At 38.4% G+C, this 21,214-nt stretch overlaps 1 protein-coding gene and 1 long non-coding RNA gene across 4 annotated transcripts in view; one reads left to right on the top strand and one right to left on the bottom strand.

Annotated features, from left to right (window-relative positions):
* The window catches only part of PPARG (peroxisome proliferator activated receptor gamma), a 54,651-nt gene that overhangs the window by 6,174 nt on the left and 27,263 nt on the right, over positions 1–21,214 (top strand). The window contains exon 2 of one of the 3 annotated variants that reach the window (XM_051793124.1): positions 1,086–1,161. The exons of the other annotated variants lie outside the window; for them this stretch is intronic. The gene's annotated coding sequence lies outside the window, so the exon portion shown is untranslated. The remainder of the gene's footprint in view (positions 1–1,085; positions 1,162–21,214) is intronic. 3 annotated transcript variants of the gene reach the window in all.
* LOC127473480 (uncharacterized) lies at positions 6,516–19,620 on the bottom strand. Its single transcript, XR_007905471.1, has 2 exons — positions 8,465–19,620; positions 6,516–8,425 (listed from the first exon to the last, which is right to left on the bottom strand). It is a non-coding gene; the product is annotated as an uncharacterized LOC127473480 (long non-coding RNA).

Here is a 21,214-nt window from a genome sequence, read left to right as displayed (position 1 = left end):
AAGTTATTTGCACAGAGTTTATCTGTATTCTCTAACCTTATTCGGGACCATATTTAATGGAATCATGAGAAGTTTTGAAGAGGCAACTGGCTGAGGGTCTCATTCTGAGGGTCTCATTCCCTTCAGAGTAGGGGAAATATATGTTATCTCTTTGCTTTCTAGCTTGTCGCATGTCTAAAACAAGGTTCTTGCACTGCCCTAACGATGCAGCCGTTCCTTCCCCCCTGCTAAAGTTAACCAGGAGAGTGGATGGATTTACTTCATTGAGTCCCTAAAGTTCTGCCAGGATTTTACTGCATTTTGCTGGATTTCTTCCCTATTGTCACTCCCAGATGCCATCATTTGCACTTAAACTGCATATCTGAGATGCCTGATTTGTACATCAAGGCATGCTGGTGTATCTGAGTTTTAAAATTATTAGAAATATTAAGAGAAGCAGGCTGGTGTTTTATTTATTTTAAATATCCCGTAGTAATGGGCTACATAAATAGAGTTTGATAGATGAGTGCATATAGCAAGATATCCATATAAAATATAGACTTTTTGAGTTTTGCTTAGAACATCATTAAAGAACGTGGAAACAAAAATTCTGCAAATATGCTTTCACTTTCAGAATTTCCAGCTGTTGCTGAAGATGACTTGAGATGATAAACAAGATGAAATGTTGAGCTTTATTTAGAACAAAAGGGTTTCACATTAAAGCAGTTTTCTGAATGAAATAAGCACCATTTAGGTTTATTTTCCTGCTTTTTTTTTTATACATTTACACTAAAGCTATTGCCAGAATTGCTAAATTGGCCTGGAGTAGAGTATTTAGTAAAGATCTCATCTGAGTTGTTATAATTAACTACAGAATAAGTTTCAAAATCAGTATTATAAAAGTTTATTGTGACACATCTTGAATTTAAAATAGGAAAAAAGCAAATATTCCAGAATTACTTGGAAAGGTTCAGGTTTTTAGCAGTGGCTTGAATGTATTTTTCATTATTAAGGCAATGCAAAATAATTTCCAAAAATCCCCTGGAAGCTTAATTAGTTCCTATCTTGTCTTTTTCTTTTTTTTTTTTTTTTTTTTAATTATTTAGGTGTTTGCGTGTAAGAAACGCTATTGGAAACAAATTCCACATTGCTCTCCAGGATTACCTTGCCAATGGATCTCGGGTGTGTTTTGCAAACCCCTTGGAGTGTTTACTGTGCTGTGAGCTCCCAATTGTCCTGAATTGGTTAATTGTTTTTGTGATGCAGAGAAGAACATTATGGCACATGAATAGGAGACCCAAGAGGGTTCCTTCCACAGTTTCCTTTGGGCACTACCCAAAGCCTTGTTCTCTGGGCCTGCCTCACGTGATCAGCCTGGACAACTTGACCAATTAAACTGGGTGCGGCGGATATTTATTATGTTCACAAGATCTTGTTTAGGGTCGGGATTTTTGCAGTAATCCAATCCCTTGTATAAAATATACACTTGGAATCGTTGCACTGGCTTAGGTTTTATCCTGGTTAGATGCGATAAAACATCAGGTTATGCAAGCTACATTCTGACACAGGTAATGACATTTGAGGAATTATTTTCTGAGATCAGGATTACTGATTTATTAAGAAATAGTCGTTACAGCACAGTTGGCGTAGGCAGGAATTCTTGACAGTGCTTGAAGTACTGGAAAACCCATCAGTATCTAGAACCCATTTTTCCTACAACAAAGATATTTTCTTGTAGACGTGTCTTCTTGAAAATTTTAAATCTTAATCCAAGAATAGAATGTTAAAGATATATTTTCCCACAAACGTACCTTCATGTTTTAATTTCTGTAACAAACCCGTTCACATGCTCATGCCAGAGTTCACAGGAGCAGTTCTCCTCATGGAACGAGTCTGCCTCTATCACTGTTTTCATTGTGCTGGTCACTGGGGGATCATATCTGTCAAATTTTTAATGAGTCACAGTTTTGTTAAGGAGGGCATTTTCATGCAAGGGAAGAGTTGCAAGCAGTACAGCAGCTCTGAGCCAGACATAATATGCTGTTTCATCCTTCATGATGTAATACTGAGGATGTGGAAGTCATGTGCACTTCTTTCCATTCTTTTTCTGGGTCATGAGGGTGCCAATTCTAAGTAGGTGAGAGATCAAATAAAAACCCAGAAAACTGCTTTCTGTAGATTTTATCAATTCTGTTTTTCACAGATGACAATATTATCAACAGTGTTCTGCTTCTTTACAAAAGAAAATATTAATAAACAAAAATTTATGCAGAATAGGTGGAGTAATGTGCAATGTTAAGATTGGCTCTGGCTTTTTAATCTTGTGAAATAGTGAGATTATCTTTAATCTTAATAGAGACTGCTGGTGTGCAGCGTGATTAGATTAATTGCAGTGGTGGATTAAGGCAGGGATCTAAGGCCGATGTGGGACTTTGGAGGCCCAGCAGAGAAGTGAGTTGGGAAAAAGGGAAAAAGCTGTCCAGAGTGAATATTAGGAAAGGAAATGAATTAATTAAATTAATTAATTAACGGAAGTTTCAAGAGAAGGCAGTGGGAAGATTGGCTATAACTGGTGTTTCTCTTTATTAATTTAGCCCTTTTTATGTTTGCCAAAGAAAGTATTCAAACCCAGGAAAATTCTTTTAAAAATACAACTGTTTGAATTTCTTTTTCAAAGTTTAAAGTTTACTGCTGGAACCTTCTTGATTTTGAATTCTTCTCTCTGGTCTCTTACGAGATTTTCAGCTTTTCTTGGTTTAAGATATGCTGACAATGCCATAACGTGGTCTTTCACTGTATTTTGGCATTCCTACTCATTGTTCTTTTTCTGCCCAAGTTTGCTCTGTTTTTTAAATCTAGCCTTATTTATTACTCCTTTGAGAACAGGAACTGTCTAATATGCTAACAACAAGTGACAGCTTTCCTGTCACTGAGGACAGGAGAACAGGCAGTGAATATTGCTGAAGCTGAGGTAAGTTTAGAATAACAATAACTTGTGCATCCCCTAAATTTGATATACTGTAGTGTGACCACGTTCTCTGACGCAGGCTGGGCAGCAGATTCCTGTCTCCTCCCCCAGCCACCAACAGGAAGGCACAGCACAATGTTAGACAGCATGTGGCAATTTTCAATTTCTGCTGAAGGCTGACCCTTAGACAGAAGGGTGATTCTTTTGTTGGCACTAATGAAATGCTGTGAGTCTCCATAGAGTGTCAGAATAAATGCACTTAAATTAAAAAAACAAAACCACAACAAATTAGTAGACATTAAAACAGTGAGACAGTAAGATTGTTTCTTCCTTTCCTCCCCAAATTTGCCTTTTGAAGGGAAGAGTAAAGGGAGGAAAAGGTTTGAGGTGAATAAGGTGAGAGACGCAGTGTAAGAGGAGAGATAAAGCAGAGAGAAACTCTAATTGTCCTGAAGGAAAGCAGAAAAAAAGCAAGAAGGAAGAAGAAATCGATGCAGGTATGGTTGCCATTTTGCTGACAATTACTCCAGGAAGGGCTAATTAATGTAGTAATTATACCTGACACTCTGTGGAGGAAAGGAATTCTCTGGAGTTCAAACCAGTAGAAGTTATAGAGCCTCCATTCAGCCATGAATATGGAAATTAAAGAAAGACAGTGTAGACTAAATACTAAATGGCACCCTTTTCTGATTCCAGGGCTATATAAACTGTTGTATAGCTCCTCAAAGAAAACACCTTCTAAATAACAATTTCTGAAATTAAATCAGAGAAAAAAAAATTTGGAAAATCTCCTGCAGAGATGAGTGTTGCACTGGGACGAGTTCCTGACAGCCCCCAGGGGACATTTCCCTCCCTTCATCTTCCAGGAGCCTCACTGAGAACAGGTTCCCATGTGCCCTTTGGTGCTGGGCAGTCCATCTGCTGAACAGTGAGTTTTCCTCTACATCCCTAGGGGATGTGGATTATCTTAGCTCCTAGAAGCCAGGGGTGATTTTGAGGTGCTTATTGTATCCAGTCTCTTGTTAATTTTTCTCAGAGCAGAAGATGAGATGAATAATTAGCAGTGTCCAGCTTACTGTAGTATTGACATCTTTATATTGTGGAGTCTCAAAGAAACAAAGTATTTCTTCTGTTTTCATGAGACACGAAGATAGATGGGTAAATGCCCCTGCTAGATATCAGTTATAGGAATTGGATCATTTTACTTGCTTTGTCTGACTGAGTGTCAAGAATGGAACTTTTATCTTAGAGGTTTCCCTCTCTGCAGGGGTTTTTGCACACGAGTGCTGAACACTGTCAGAGCTCCATGCCTCCCCTTTCTAAAATCTGAGTACCCACTACAGGTCTTGCCAGGCAAAAACTGGGGCCACATTTAGGAAGTAAAGGTTATTCACAATTAAATAACTGTGTGAATTCGAGGAAAAACAAAACAAACCCCTGAGCAATTATATTCCCTGGTCTCAGAGAAGCCTAATTGAACCAGTAAATCAAAAAGTGCTGTAACTTGGGCACAGGAAGTGGATAGGGAAATTGTTAAGTTCTTAGAATTGTCCCTGGTCCAGTTTTAGCTCATCCAATTAAGAGCCATTCAATAACTTCCCAGAAATACTTTGGGGGTCAGCATGGGCCATGGACCATTTGCAACAGGCCGTTTACTTGTTGCCACCCAGTTTTGACAACTGGGAGAGTCTGATCATGAGTGGAACAGGTATGGGCAGAGTGAGAGTCCTGCTACTCCTTAAATGCCTCTCAGATTTGTTACTATTTTCTTTTAAGTTTCTTCCTGCCTACAGAGCAAGATGATCTGTGCTTCATGTTCCATTCATAAATTTTTAGCTCTAAAAGATTAATGTTGTATAACCTGGAGATCTTTTTAAGTTTGAGAACTTCTGGCATACAAGAAAGAAGTAGAAGTTGTATATTTGGCAGAGTAGAGGTTAGAATTTTATGAAAACAAAAATCTCTATAAGTCATTTTAGTCTGTGTTCTCTGGTCATTTGGCTGTCATGTAAATAAATCAAAGGACACATAACAAAAAGCCCAAAATCTTTTGAAATACTCCCAATTTCTTTTCTAACCACTGGTGAAGGAAGAAGGCATTAGTGTGGTAGAAAAATTCTTTCTCTATTTATACATCTGTCCTGAGCAGATGTTAGTAAAATACTTGTATATGATAAAGCTGTTGCTCTGAAAAATACTTTGAAATTTTTACTGGCCTGCTGTCCATTCCAAGAACTTTAGACAACTAACATTGTAACTCACCTGTAAAGTATACATTACAACTTGTTTACTCTGAAAATTCCTTTTGACTCAAGTGAAAGCGCGCAGGGCAAACAAAGTTATGAAATGTGTACACAAGGTGTGAGAGGAGATGGTTACACTTGGGTATAATTTATGGTCCTGAGCCTTCAGGGTCGTCAGTGCAGTCTGACCTGTGCTCACCATCTCACTGGTTTGAGTGGGATCACAAATGAATATCGGGGCCAAGTCAGACTGACTGATTTGCCCCAAATAGTGTCAAAAAATAAATCATAGATTTTTAATTTTTCTCTTAATTAAATAGAAAGCCCAAAAGATGAACTCAATGATCCTTGTGGGTCCCTTCCAAATCAGAATATTCTGTGACTCTGATTTTAAGACTTGAAGATTTGAGATCTAAAATATTTGACAGTGTAGCCACTATTTTAAATTCCATTTCTATTTGTAAAAGTTGATAAATATTTTTACTGTTAAAATCCTTTCAGCCGTGTGATCATTGATTCAATTAAAGGAGCAGAAAATACCATGTTTTGTTGAGACCTAAAAAAGATACATCAAGAACCTTTGTAGGTATTTAAACAGGTGAAGCATTCAGGAAGAAATGTAAAGGAAGTTATAAGATATTTCAAGAGAATGAGACACAGACTTCCTAATAAAAGTATGACAATTCAGAGACCCAAAGCACCATTGAAGATGAAAATTCTAATATTTTAATTTCAAATAACTGACCAGCAACCTCAGAAATAGTATAGAGAGAAGGACGTTGTCTTGAATATGGGAAACTGCAGATGGGGGAAAGCACTGCATGGTATGTATTTATTTATATAGGAAAAATATCTCAGGGCTCCTCAATCCCTTTTGTTATTCTTAATTAAAGAGTAATTTTTAAAGGAATTTTTTTAAAACAAAGCGGTGTCATTTTTAACCTTCCTCACACTGGCTAAACTAAAAGTGGGTAGGTTTAGATTAGATATTAGGGACAAATTGTTGGCTGTGAGGGTGGGGAGGCCCTGGCACAGGTTGCCCAGAGCAGCTGTGGCTGCCCCATCCCTGGAAGTGTCCAAGACCAGGTTGGATGGGGCTTGGAGCAACCTGGGCTAGTGGAAGGTGTCCCTACCCATGGCAGGGGGTAGAACAAGACAATCTTTGAGGTCCCTTCCAACCCAAACAGCTCCATGGCCCTGTGGAGGCAGCACGTTGTTCCATGTGGTGTGGGCAGCACACGACGCAGCCAGGCCCAACTGAGGAGTAACCCAGAAACGCAAAGTTCTGCAGGAGCATTTCCTGTCTGCTGAATCTTGAAGGCATATTTTTCAAAATTGCTCCACCTTGGAAAATCTCAGCTAAAACAGGGATTAAACCCTAACAAATGGGTATCCAGTGTGTTAATATCAATGCCAATTTTTAAACAAACTTAAATGGTTTGTAACGAAGTAGGAGTAACACAGAAGGACAAATAAAGGAAGTAGTGTGTGAATCATCTTGCCTGTTAAAAAGTCTTGTTCTGTCCTTATACAAACAGTTCCTTGAACAGTAGATCCAATTAACTTAGTTGCCTATCAATATGTCCTTTTGGAATTTTGGAATTTTTCATTTGGATTTGCTGATGTTTTTTACAAGGTGAGGTCAAACTCTCTCAGTGGTGACACCAACAACAATTTTGGCACATTGTGTTAAAACTCCTCTACACTGTAGTCAGTTCTGGCTGGAAAAAGCCAATGTTTTTAAAAGCTCTTGGGATGAAGAGAAAGATACCAACAAAGACACAAGAGGTAACAGTGAATATTATAAGCCTTGTTTCTTTAGAATTACATTATCAACTGAAAAATTAGTTTTTTAATGGGCATTATTTGAATCAATCTGCTAAATAAATATTGATATTTTATAATATCTTTCCAAATTTCAAGTATTCCACATACCTTTGGGATGTGCTGGCCAAATTTAGGAGCCACTGAAATATAGAACTTCTTAGGAAGACCTTTCAGAATGAGGCTATATCTTAATATTTTATTACAGGGAACCAGAAGCACGAGAAATCCCACAGGGAAATATGTTCCTTTTTGGTAAATTATTCATGGCTTCCAGAGCAGAAAGCCCAGAAAAGCATCTAAACATTTCCAGTTTAGTTTTAACTACTTTGTCAATCGTTTAAATTTCCTTCCTCTGTATCTGAACCACGAACTGCTATTCAAAATGGTTTAAAATCATAAGTTCATATAGCCTGAAACTTTTTCAAGAAAATAAAAAAGCAGTTTGTGGCCTCTGGGAGAGTAAATTCCAGGGTTAATTTATAACTAAAGCAAATGTATCTATAAAAAGAAGAAAAGCTCCATAAGAAATATGTTAACAAATGACAAGAAAAAGGAGACTCGATAAAAGATATCAGAACTTGTTTGGCACCAGTGATTTTATGACTGAGGAATTCAATTATAGGTGTGTTGGGAGTACCAAATCACAATTCTTTAAATCACTAATGGGAGACAAAGCTCTTTATCATGGTCAGAATGTGTTCACATGAAATGTTCAGTCCTGCCCTCTGTAAATAAACTTTTAGTGCCCACACTCTGCATCTGCAGAGTCTGTGTCACACGGAGCAAAAGATACACAATTTCTGTTGAATCACTTGTCAGACACGCCTGCTGATACACTTTTATTAGAAATGATGGCAACCAAGACATTTCTTCCCCTAAGTTTGTGGTGCTCCTGTAAGTTTGTAAGTTGTTTCAGCTTGTAATTTTTCCCTTTCTGTATTATTAAGATTCTTCTAGAATCATGGCATATTTGTTTGCAGGAAGATTCAGTGTATATGACATCAGTGTGCTCTGCAGCGATAGGCAGCAAATCGTATCAGCTTGGATTTGTTTACTCCTGTGGTAGATACATGAGTGTCATAGAGGTCTTGGACCGGTGATGTAGATAATGACTTTGTACTTACCCCAGAGAGATGGATTAGCCTCGGATCAACGACAAATTAACTCCTGCGGTCTGCCTCGAACACTTGTTGTAGAGCAGTAAACCCCCGCCTCTTGTCAGCCACTGAAAGAGGAAGGGCTGTTTCTGGAACTGCAAATGTAACTCACGGGGAGATCCCCCTGTTAACAGCTGTTGGGGGAAAATTGAAAGGACTCCCTTTTGTTTGCACGGCTGAGTTACAGCACAGGGTGTGCATCGCTCTGGGAGCTGCAGAGCCACAGCACAGGGTGTGCATCGCTCCGGGAGCTGCAGAGCCACAGCACAGGGTGTGCATCGCTCCGGGACCCGCAGAGCCACAGCACAGGGTGTGCATCGCTCCGGGAGCTGCAGAACCACAGCACAGGGTGTGCATCGCTCCGGGAGCTGCAGAGCCACAGCACAGGGTGTGCATCGCTCCGGGAACCGCAGAGCCACAGCACAGGGTGTGCATCGCTCCGGGACCCGCAGAGCCACAGCACACAGTGTGCATCGCTCCGGGACCCGCAGAGCCCGGGAACCGCAGAGCCACGCAACTCGTTAAGGTGGCGGGAGCTGATTTAAGAGTCCTTTGAATCTTTGTACAGTTTTGTTGGACGTGTCATCGCTGTGACCTTCCAATATGATCACGCTGAATTACACTACACTGTACTCTTCATGTGGCACCCTTGTACAGATGTTATATGCACAATGCCTACCCAAACTACCAAGTCAGCAGACTACTTATAGGAAAAGTTTAACAAAAAGTTTTATTTTCATCAATTTCTTTTCCTTTTTTTGGTATCTGTAGTTGAGCAGAAATGTCATTGCAAAGGCTTATGAGTAAGAATTTTACACCGAATATCCAAAATATTTAATTCCTTTCGATGATCTTTTTATTGACCTACTGATTTTACCTGTAGTGAGAAAATTATTCTCTCCTAAATAAAAACTTATTAACGGCTGTTAGTTTTTATCATCTTGACCATTTGAATATTTTAAAATATAAGCAACATCATTCAGCTTCTACTTATTTAACTAATTATCTTTGTGGGCTTTATTGACATAGACTTAGTCATAAAGACTAAGAAGTGTTGGAACATCCCCATCTTAAACTATTAAGTGTTTACTATACCTAAGTATTTAAACACTGTGATTGGTAGGTGGTAATCACCCCATATCAAGAAGATGGAGAATAGTTTGGAGCAAGAGGCTTCTTTAGCTGCTCTGAATCAGCCTCAGGAGGAGACTCTCTCGCTGCCCACCAAGGAACCCGAGATACTATCCTCATTAGCCATTTCCAATACTTGCCACACAGGAATATTCTGAGAACCGATTTTTCAACCTCCTGCTTTTAAATCAGCTTCCTGAGATCCCAGGAAAAATTACTCTAATATAACAAGCATGGAAATGCAGACGTGTGTGAATTTGAGAGAGCAGATCTGTGTCGTGGAGCAGAAAAAGAGTCCTGTAGAGGTAGGAATTGCTCTCTCAAAGGAATAGGACTCTATTCCAGAAAGAAGCCCTTGTCTCACAGCCAGTGCTACCCTGATGCTCTGAATGCAGGGACTCCACAGACCTTAAAATTCCCTAAAGCTGACTCTCAGATGATGTTGAAAAAAGAAAAGGTGAAAGATTCAGGGAAATACCTTGGTTATGTTCCTGGGGTTTTTTTAGTTAACATACCACGTGCCTTTCCTCTCAACCTCTAGGAATGCCTTGGATGTCTGTCAAGACCACAGAGTTGTCCGTACTGTAGAAATGTATGAAAGTTGTCTCTAAACAGAGTTGCCGTTTCTCTTTTCCTTATCTGTGAAGGAAACACAGCAACTCCCACTGGGGAAATTTCATCTTAACTTGATCTTAAAATAAAAAATCAAGGGAAAGGTCATATCCTAATAAGCTGTGCAAATCTAAATTCCCAGGGAGCTTCAAAATGACATTGTATGACTAGGGCATTAACAATTTTCCAACAATGTATTTTTGAACTGCTTACAATAGTGGTTTTAACATGCGGGGGCAAATAGTAAAAGAAAAATACAACTGGCAAGATCCAAGACACAACTGAGTGCTGTGATTCACAGCACCCCTTGATAATCCACAGGCTTTGTATCTGACAAACGTCATGGAATGGGCAACTTTTCTGCTTTCATTTAGATGGAAATCTTGGGAGGAAGCTATTTATTGCTCAGTTTATGTATTGTTGTGATCTCAGTATCGATAGTTTGTACTTTTTCCCTAACCTAGGATTATAAAGCAGTGATTTCCTCAGAATGTGCCTACTTAGTGTGATCTGTATGTTTGTCTTGGTAGAGATTTTGAGTTTGGTATGTTCATATTGACCAAGAGGTCCAGCATTCCTGTTCAAAATACATGCTGCCTTTGTTGTCCTGCAAAAGGTAAATTAAATAAACTGATTCAAATTTTACAGTCATTTTTAAAGGAGACAGTATTTGTCCCCAAATTATCTTGTCTGACTCAGTGACCATATACACGTGGAGCTCTAAAAAAATACTCCATACTTCCAAAATAAACGAAGTCCAGTACCAGTTTACATCTGAAACAGTTTAGGAATTAGAATTAGACCACTGTCTAATTGTATTAGTTTTACACAGCATTCCATACAGGATTTACCAGCCCACCCTTTGCATTGGAAAGGTGTGGCACGAGATTAACACTGTCTTCTCGGAGCCCAATGAATACCAGATTCTGCTTTTGCAAATAGTTTGGTGTTTTACCTGTTTTGTGAAGCTCTAGTGATAGTAGAAAGTGACAGAGATCTAAACCAGGCTCTAAATCCACAATCTCTACTGGTTTAGATGGGTGAAATGGAATTATATTATAGTTGTGCTTGGTTTCATCCTTGTCATATCCCTCTACACCAAGTATATCAGTGGTGGTGATGGATCCCCTAAGCTACTGCAGACTTCTTTGTTAGTTTGTCCCGAGTGTAGTGATAAGCTTTAAAACAGATGTTCACACCTTTGTTCTGCAAAGCACAGGAACCACAGGCTGTGGGAAACCATTGGCTGCTGAAGACCCCTCCTGATCTTTTGGATTAGAGATGATTCAAAAGGTTTCAGTGGGAGTTTTCTCATAATAGTGTCTTATCCTGACATTCAGCACTACATTACACTGGATGTAATTCAGATATCCCTTTAGAATTTTTTTTATCATAATCTCAAGAGTATTTTAATATCTTTTAAAATACAACTGAATCTTTGATGAGGTTGACCGTGTTGTGATCTTGCTTCAAAATCAGCATATAGAAATTTGCAACTGTTGATACGTGTTTAGAAGTTAAAAAAAATTAGAACAGTAAAAAGGGCCAGTAGCTTGTCCTCAGTACATACCAGAGCGACATGTTTAGTTGTTCACACGCCTGCTTGAGGGGTTACAAGAAGTCACAGCAATGACTTTTAGTTCCTCACACTAAACTTGCTTGCCTAGAAAAGGAATCTCCTTAGAAGAACAACGAGGTATGACAACAATAATTTATTGCAAGGTTAACTGTTGGTAATGGAAGATAAATAGCTGATTTAAAAAGAAACCAATCAAGTTATCAAGTATCCCAGAGTATTGCAGTGTATGATTTGTGGTTTGTATGTGAAGAGGACACGTATTTAGATCAAAGAAACATAGTTACATATAATTAATCAAAATAACACTTTTCAGAAAGTTGATTAATATGGTTTTCAGTATAATATCTTATTCCATTAATGTTCTGGAAAAAATACAAGAAGTTACATAATTATATTATATAGTATCTATATAACTATATTATATAGTATATATATTATATATTATCTATTATAGTATATATTATAAATAATGTATTATAAATATAAGTATTTAACTGTACATTTTTGTCTTGAATTGTGGTGTATTCCTCTATTTATTACAACAGGAAACTGAAAGGTTTGCTGTTAGCTGTCCTCTTAGACTACTTGCAGAAGAAGTTCTTACAGTATTTTAAATATAGAAAAAACCAAGACGATGACAAGAACACGTGACAGAGAAGGGAACTGAAATTTTCTCAATCTCTTTCTTCCCTTCTTTTTAAGGTTGTTAAAATTTAACATAGCTGCTTTGCTTGTCCCACTATTATTAATGTTGCATAACCCTATAATTATTAATCTGACTGAAACAGTGTTAGAACTTGATTATGCACTTTTCTCCTCACTTAGAAGCAGAAAATTCTGTCAAAGACAGAAATGGAATGGTAGTTCAGATTTTTAAAGAAAGCAGGCAAGTTTACATGAACTGGGATCTCAAATCCCAAATCCAGTGGAGCAGAGGTGACTGGGGCACACCAAGATTTTCTAGCTTAGATCTGATAGACACTTCATACTCTCCACAGTACTTGTGTGCTAAATACAAAGTGCAGTCAGAGTCTTTACTGATTTAGTAAAGCATTGGTAGATTCTTTACAGCTGGAAACACATTTACAAAAATGGCTGCTGAGGACTAGCTGTTAAAAATAGCAGAATTATGAAATTATACCTAAATAACTTTTTCCTAACAGTAAATTGTTCTTAGCTGTGGATGCTCCACTTTCTGCTTGTGTCCTAAAATGATGCCATTTTAACTCTCAAACATTTCTTGTCAAAAATAGCGATGCCAGTTCCCATCTTCCTTTGCCAGAATGCTCTGGACAGTTACACATCACTGGGAGATCAACCCCCTGCTGCCTTGGGCTGCCCACGTGTCTGACAAGGGTGACACATTCTGTGCGTGGGCACTCTGGGCCAAAGGTCACCAACACTACAAACTGCAGAATAACATCAAACACAACTTTGGAAATGTTTAATTTATTGCAGAGGCAAAGAACAGTAGCAAAAGCCATGGGATGCTAAAGGGGTGCTGTGTATTGCCAGACAGGTAATTTTGCTTAAATACAAACATCCCCTGCTTTTGAGAGGAATGACATTTACAGGACTGCTGTGGGACCTGTGGGAAATAATTTTCCACACCTTGGCAGCTCAAAATGTTTATTTCTTCATGGGGAAAGCAAGACAATTTCAACTGATGAATTGGAAAAACTTGTACTTCAAAAGAGAAAGGTTGACAAAAGTAGGGCCAAGTCAAAGCAGATGTATTCATAGGATATTAATAACACAGAGGAAGAATAACCCATTAGAAAGTAAGATCAAACAAATTTCTACCTTTTAATTTTCAGGCACATCGTAAAATCCAAACCTTGCCATATCATTTATTAGAAAACACAGTAGGTTTGTATCTCAGTAACAAGGTCAGGACTTTGGAGAAATTTACATTGCTGTATCATTGTGCAGGTTATATTTAAGTTCTTTTTGAAAGGCATTAATGATTTCAAAATTAAGTGGAAGATGAAATCGTGGTTTTTTCCCCACAAATATTTTGTGTATTTTTGCTCATAAAGAGGCTGTAGGGAGCATATTCATCTTTTCATTCAGGTTCAGACAGCACTTTCCCATTGTGTTTTTAGTTAGTTACTTCTGTGTTTTTAAGAGAATGGCATCTTTTATTTGGGGTTTTTTTCCCTTGAAAATTACATTTGGAAAAGAATTAACTATCTCCATCAAATTCTGTGCTGCTCCCAAAGACTTTTGTCAGATTCTCAGTAAAATAGGGGGGGCCTCTTCTCAGAAAACTGTTAGGGGTGGGTTCAATAACCTTGTGTAACAGCTGAGCATGTGCCCTTCTTAATTATCAGATAATGTTGTGCTGATAATCCTTTATTGGGTGCATGTTTTGGGGGATTTTCTTTCTCAGTGGTAGAGGGAGTTTTGCTTATTAGTATGAGATGGTAGGAATGACATAATTCAAAATAGTTTGATTTGTCTGACGTATAAACTGACATCCAGGCCTAGTTAGAGCTGGTTAGGGAAGCTGTTAGCCCATAAAACTTGCTATTTTAACCCATTTCATTTAGTTTAGAACACAAGACAATACAGTTCTGTTCTAGGGCTGTCTAGTATCACTTATTGCGCAGTAACTCAGATCCTGGGTGCTGCATCTGAGGCTGTTTTGGGGGTTTTTTCCCCTTTGTTCACTACTTCCTATAGTTTTAAGCACCAGCCTGCAAGAAGTTTTTCTGAAGTGTGTGAACCAGAAAAATCCTGACGAAATTCCCATATTTTTGGTTGAAAGTAAGAAATACAATAACACGAAAGGAGGTGTGTTGGTGCTGACTTAATGCTGAGTTTTTACAGTTGATGTTTTAGTATTCTTTTTCTCAGGTTGCTATTATTTAGTCATACACAGGCTTTAAAATTAATATCTTATACCTAGCTCTTGCAGAGATTTTAATCAGAAAGTTTCCACTCATTTTCCTTCTGGAATGAAGCATTGAGCACAATGTTACTTTGGATTGTGTTTTATACTGATCCCAAAAAAACAAGAACAGGGAAGATTCTCCTGATGCTTGTAGCCCAGTAGAAGATTCAGAAGTGAAACTGTTCAAGGTACTTAAATTTAGAGCACAATTCAACATAAATTTGCTGGTGTTCATTAAATACTTCTCACAGGGTTGCAATTGCAGTCACAAAAGCAAGCTCACCCTGCTTGTGCCCTGAATCCACACTCCCTGTGGAGGCAGCCTGAAGTCACCTCCACGGGAGAGTTTTAAAGCTACGTGGAAAAATTAATATTTCGAGAGATGGGAGTACATGAGATGCAAAGAACACTGATCTAAACATGTGATAAGTATCCAGCACTATTGAGAACAACAATTATCGAATCACATGTGAAAACATGTCAACATGGTTTAGCTGGGAATTTTTTGGAGGGTCAAAAGTGCAGCAGTCAGACGACAAGAGATTGCTCCGGTGCTGCAAAGTGGCTGAGCAGGTTGTGTGCTTTGCAGCTCATGCAGTTGAGAAGGTTAATTTTTTTTTTGCTCGTTTAAAAGATGAAAGATACATTTGTGCAACACATGAGAGGTGTACAAAAGTTCATGTGTCTTTATTATTAAATTATTTAGCTGAGTACTCTTACTGTAGGCAGGCAGAAAGCTGCTGTTACATAGAATCAAATTGGGATACTCCTTTTTCTCTTGCCTGGTGTTTATCTTGCCAGAGCAATGGCTACAATTGCAGTGGAGTAAAGAGAAGTGTCTTTCAGCTCTGCATTGGGCAGCACTGCGGTACCCTCCAAGCTTAGAAAGGTCTGGTAGAAGAATTTTAGCAGCTAATTAAAATAACCTTCAATAAATAAAAATTCAAATAATTTATTAAAATTTAATTTTTTAAAAACTGCATTCCCCACAAAATCCAAACATATTTTTGTTCTGATTAATTCAGGGGGCATTAAAAAGGGGAAAATTCTCAATGATAAACCCTCTTTGGCGCTATTTATCTACTTTCTTGAGCTTTGATGTGTTCAAATTGTCTTGACATCACCGAGTTTAGTGACTGTACACACAGATAGAGTATTGTCTTGTACTTGGCATGTATCAGAAATGACATCTAGTTCTATATAGGGAAATGTATTTATTGTTAAACTGAGATATTCTCTGTATTTAATGCAGAAATTGTGCTAAGCATGTTTATGTTAATGAATGAGTTTTGCAACATGGTGCTTTTTAACTTTTACAACTTGGTGATTGTCCAAGAGATTAAAATATTTTGCCAAAAAATAGCACTCACTCAAATCATGTGAGTCCTGCATATAGTCTTACCACATCCAAACACATTTTACATTTTTAGTATTTTGAAGATGACAGCTTTGGGATTGAAAACGACTCATCCTGATATGAGAGAAGCATTTTTATGGATAATTTTTTTCAATATGTTTGACTGCCAGGAAAAACTTTAAAAGTGGGATTTAATTCAAGGAATGAGTTTTAACTCATGTGGCATTTTTTCCTCCTCCTCCTCTTCCTGTGGGAGTATTCAGTATTCTGCTATGGCAGGGAACTGCCTTTAGGATATTAAAGAATATATTTTACCCTATTACAGTTGTGTGTCTTATTAGCTCATCTCTTGGAAACTATGCTGAAGTTTACTGTCTTGTGAACATTAAAAAGCACTGACATGACAGAGTCTGAGGAGAGGAAAAAATCCCAGGCTTTTTACCAAGAGTATTCTGCATCCGTAAATTCTCTACTACTGCAAAGTGGATTGAGAAAGCTTAATGTGGTTATTTAAGTATTAATGTTATAAAAATTCTTCAGTGTTAGCGTAAGATTTATTGCACCTACAATGTTTTAGATGAAAAATATTAACTGGATATTGTGCACATAACATACATTTGCTATTAAAGTTATTAACATTTCAAAAAGAATTATGAACTTGGTGTTCAGATCTGAATTTCATAAGGGAGTACAACTGTTCTAAAGTTGGCACCTTACTTGATAATTATTGGCTAAGCACCATTTTCAAAGAATGGAGTCTATTATTAGTATATTAAAATACTTTAAGAGACATGGTGATAATGACCTAATGAAACCAGATAAACAGTGGAGCATAAGATTGTATGGTAAATAGTTGCGGTGCTTACACATCTCTTGTGTATGTTTTGCCACATTACTGCTGAAATTTTGATAATCTCACAAGGGTTTATGAAGCCGCAGAACAACTGGCAAATGTTGGTATAATGCATCATGGGTGAGCACAACATAAACTTATTGAACAGCCTTTCTGCTGTCCCTGAATCCTGAACAGCTTCAGCCAGTGATGGTCCCTGCTGGAGCACACAGCAGGGCCTGGCTGCACAGTGCCACTGCTGCTCCATCCCAGCTGGGGCTCTACTGGGGCAACTCTGGGCACAGTGCTTAGTGAGAAACAGGGATTTTACACAGGGCAGATGGCATTTTATGAGAATCTAATTTCTTATGGATCTCTATTGCAACATACATTGATTTATTTGTGTGTATGCATGTGTACGATGTGTAATTTAATCACACTTACGTATCTTCCTTAGCCAGGAACTGAGTTTTTAAAAATGCTTCGCTTCAAGCAAGTGTTTAAATACCATTAGCACTAATGCACTATTCAAAATAAAGCATATAAATGAGTGCTTTGCTTAACTGTGGCCTAACCACTGAATTTCTATTGAGGCTGTAAAACTTTCTGTTGACTTCAGAGTGAGTCTGACCTCTGAAAGCACAGTCACAAGTTATGCATAGGTCTGCATATGAAACTTCTGAATGGGTCATTTACTCTTACAATACTTTTAATGGCAAATTGAACGCTTTTGAATGATATGAATTTCCTGCAGTGGATACAACTTTTGCTAGACCCCAGCAATACAAAGTCTGCCCACTATAGTAAATACCAGTTATTAAAGGTGTGGGTCAAGCACAGTCCTGACAATGGTAGCACTCTTGACAATTGAATTGTGTTGTGTTGTGTTGTTGTAGTTGATAAAGCTTTGCTATCTTGTGTCCCACACAGCATTTTTGATCTATTTTAAAATCAATTACTTCCTTCAGTGTTCGGAGGCACCTCCACGCCAAGAGCAGCCTTCCCCTCAGCTGTCCTGCTCTGCCAAAGGGGGCAAAGGGCTCTCCCAAGAACCCAGCTTCTGCTGATTACAAAATGCCCCGTGATTCATTGCCTATCTATCAGGATCCTATTTTAAATCACAATGATTCATAGAGAGCAACGCCTACATTTTATATAATGAGCTTGTTTTACAATACTGCCAGCGCCAGTTGGAAATGTGCTCTTTGGTTCTGCTTTCCTCAAATCCCTCAAGCCCAATATGAGCCAGGTTTAAGTTCTACTAAGGCAAGTAGGCATGTTGTAAATGCTGATATATAGTCTTTGCCCACTAGAATTCTGGAGAGATTTATTCTGATTTTAAGCTACCAGTCAGATGATACCTTATTTTTCAGATTTTTATGCTTCTCGAGGTAATTTTTTTTTTGTTCAAAGAAGTGGAATGACAGTCATTTCTGTTTTGAAGAGTGGGAGGTATTTTTAAGACATTTTTTAGCAAAAAGCATTGGAAGGTCTTTCATCAGGATTAATTTCAGTTTTAGTCCACAGTGCCTCACAAAGCCTGATTGCAGCTGCCTGTAACTAGGAAAGTGCAGCTTTTCTGCTCACGTATTTTTAAGAACAGTTTGAGGATCCTTTCCCACAAACTTTGAATCTGACTTAACAGAGCAGAACTGATCTCCTCAGCTCCACGTGCTGCCAGTCCTGTGCCAGTAGTAGAACACTTTTAATTCCCTAGTAGTCAGGCTTTTACCACAGGAAGCCCAACACAGTGTCAGTTCCAGGATTTTGTATTTATGCTTACCATGATTTTGAAGGGCTGTTCCTCTTAAATCTGAACCATCTTTCTATGAACTTTCCAGTTATATAAATCAGAGTTTCTTATACAGAAATTTTCCATTATCCAGTAGTCTCAATTCCTGTTTAAGCTATCTGAGCACAGCCTTGCAATCAGTTCTTTTATGTCCTGAAATAAGTTTAACCAATATCTATCCAGTATTAGAATGCAACAAACCCTACATTAGCTACTTGAAATGGGATGGTAGAATTTGTAGTATATTTGAGTAGCCCATGGCATTTTTGAGCTTGTCTCTCATTTGCATTTATATTTGCAATGGTTTAGGTTGCTGTAAGGGTATAAAATGCTGCTATTTCAAATAAGAACCCAGGCCACTTACCATTTTGTGTGAATTACTTAGGCATAATATAGAAAATATGTTTAAAATTAAACAGTTCTATTATTCCCTGAATGGGCTTTCCCCCCCTGTTTCTATTAACAACTACCTCTTAAACATTGTAGTAAATTTTATGGCCTGTGTTTTTAATGAACACAGCCTGTAGTTATAATTCAGTTATAGGGATAAAATACCTTTCCCACTGATTTATGAGTTGGGAGTTTTTTTGCCTTTTCGAGTGTTTGGATTTATATAGTTTCTCCTGATGTTTTACTGTGCAGCCTTGCTGACAGGATGAATGGGTTGAGTCCTCCCTTATTTTTCATTTGGCTTCCTGAAGGCTGTGGGTGTCACTGGTCTCTGCAGTCCTTGCACAGTGCACTGCCTGGATTCTCAGCCATGCAGCCTTCAATGCTCCTCTGGGACTGTGGAGATGAACAGAAATGTGCATCCTCTGGGGGGGTTTCAAACTGTTTCTGGGAGTACCTGGTTTGTTGTGACCCCTTGAACATTGCACTTGCTGCTTCTCTTTCTGCTCTCAGAATTTGGGCCCTGTGCTGGTTCTGCAGGTTGGTACAGTGGATGGAAAAGGAGACTTTCTCAAGCTCATCCCCCTCCTACTCAGTGATTAACCCCTGAGGTGTGCCCTCGGCTGCACCCTGGCACAGCCCTGCTCCTCCTCTGCTTACGGAGCCGACCAACCCTCCTGGGCTAGAACCACTGAACTGGTTTTGTATGGAATGTTTATTCCCTTTCTGCCAAAAGTATATTCTCTATGTGGCATTTTTTGGTATTTTCAGGTGTCTTTCCTAGCGGAAATGTTGATTTTTTGGGCCACTTTTTGGTGATTTGAGGGTTGGACCTGAGGAACAGTGGAGAAAATGTCATCTATTATCTTGATGTGCTTGGAGTCAGCAGTGCTTTTAACACCATCTCTGCTAAAAGGTGACGTTATCAGTCATCTGTGAACCTCCTAAGTCACTTTTGGAGCTGATTTTGACCCTCAACATTTGCTAGAGACACTGAGTATTTTCTTTGTTTTTACAGGTAAATTATAGGCAGAGATCTTTAGTTTAGAGTTCTCTAATTGAAACAAATCCAGAGAAGTTTGGTTCTTTTGTTCTGCGGTGAGCTCAGTTTTAATTCCTGTAAATATTTTTGATAAATTCATGCTTGAAAAGCAAAGCAAAAGGTCTAGTGAGACAGTGGTACCCACAGGAGAGTGAATGAGAAGTGCTCTTCTTCCTGCCACGACACACAGTCCTGGGCTGGGAGCGCTGAGAGGCAACACTGAGGGTTTAAACCCATTTGAATTTACAATACAAACAATTGTCAATACTTACTCTATCAGTTGTCTAAGTAATCCCGGGCCCTTTCCCCACTTTCATACTGATTTCTACTGTGTAATTTGCTTGGAAAATGACTGATTGCATAACTATTTTAAGTCCTACAAATATACTGCTGTTCAGTGTGTTTGTTCATCGTCACATAATTGAAACAATTTCTGCCCTGAATTGTAAAAATGTTTTAAATATATACATGGATAGAAAGAAAAAAAATTCTTTATGTCTCTGCTTCTTTTATAACAATAAAAATTCTGTAATGGATTTTTGGAGCAAGTCTTTATAGGTCTTTTGCCCTTACTTTGTTTTTGCTGCTGTGGTTGGAAACATTCTGATTTTGTCAAACACAGAATTGTGGGTATCAGCCAACAGGGCTCTTTTTATGTACTTTTTTTGCTTGTTTGTTTGTTTAGGAGCATCACTGGTTGTGTCAGCGGAGTTCTTGGAAAGAGGGGTTTTCTTAGTTATGCTGTGCTCCCTCTGCTGACTCTGCAGCAACAGGACACAGAAAGGTGCAGGTCCTGCCACGGGGAGTGGGGCAATATTTAGGAACCTGCAGACCAGGAATGTATTAAACGACTGTGGGCAAGAGCTTTGAGTTATTGTTTGAAATGCAAAGAAAGATTCACACACTTCGATTTATCCAAAACAAAATTACCTTTTTTTCACGCAAATGTTATCGATTAGACAAAGTCCATTATAATGACAAATACTGTGAATGAAAAAGATATATTTCATTATTGAAGACAGTATCTCCTAAAGACTGAAAGGTTCCTTGTACTCGGGCATAATCAGGAATATTAAAAATATTTAGATGAATACTACCTCTGCTGAAGAGTGATGTTTTAATGATAACACAGAGAATGGGAAGGGATGGAGGGGACGATATTATTATTTCTTTGGACACGTAGAGAACTGAGAGAAAAGTCTAAATAGTTCCCTTTTAATTTTCACCAGGGAAAAGTAAATGCAGTGAGACGGTGCAATTTTCTCTAAATAGTCCCAAGTTCAATGAGTAGGACCAGGTGATACCATTTTCCCAAGTGTTACTGGAATTGCTGACCAGCTCCACCTCCCAGAGGCATCAGTGAATCACTCTGTGAATGCAGTGGATCACCAGACCCTCTGCCTCACATT

This window comes from Manacus candei, unplaced genomic scaffold (assembly GCF_025592945.1).
Source record: "Manacus candei isolate 608988 ecotype Guabito, Panama unplaced genomic scaffold, ASM2559294v1 h1tg000036l, whole genome shotgun sequence".
Taxonomy (NCBI): domain Eukaryota; kingdom Metazoa; phylum Chordata; class Aves; order Passeriformes; family Pipridae; genus Manacus; species Manacus candei.
The sequence above is the reverse complement of the archived record's forward strand: the minus strand, read 5'-3'. Positions and strand labels throughout refer to the sequence as shown.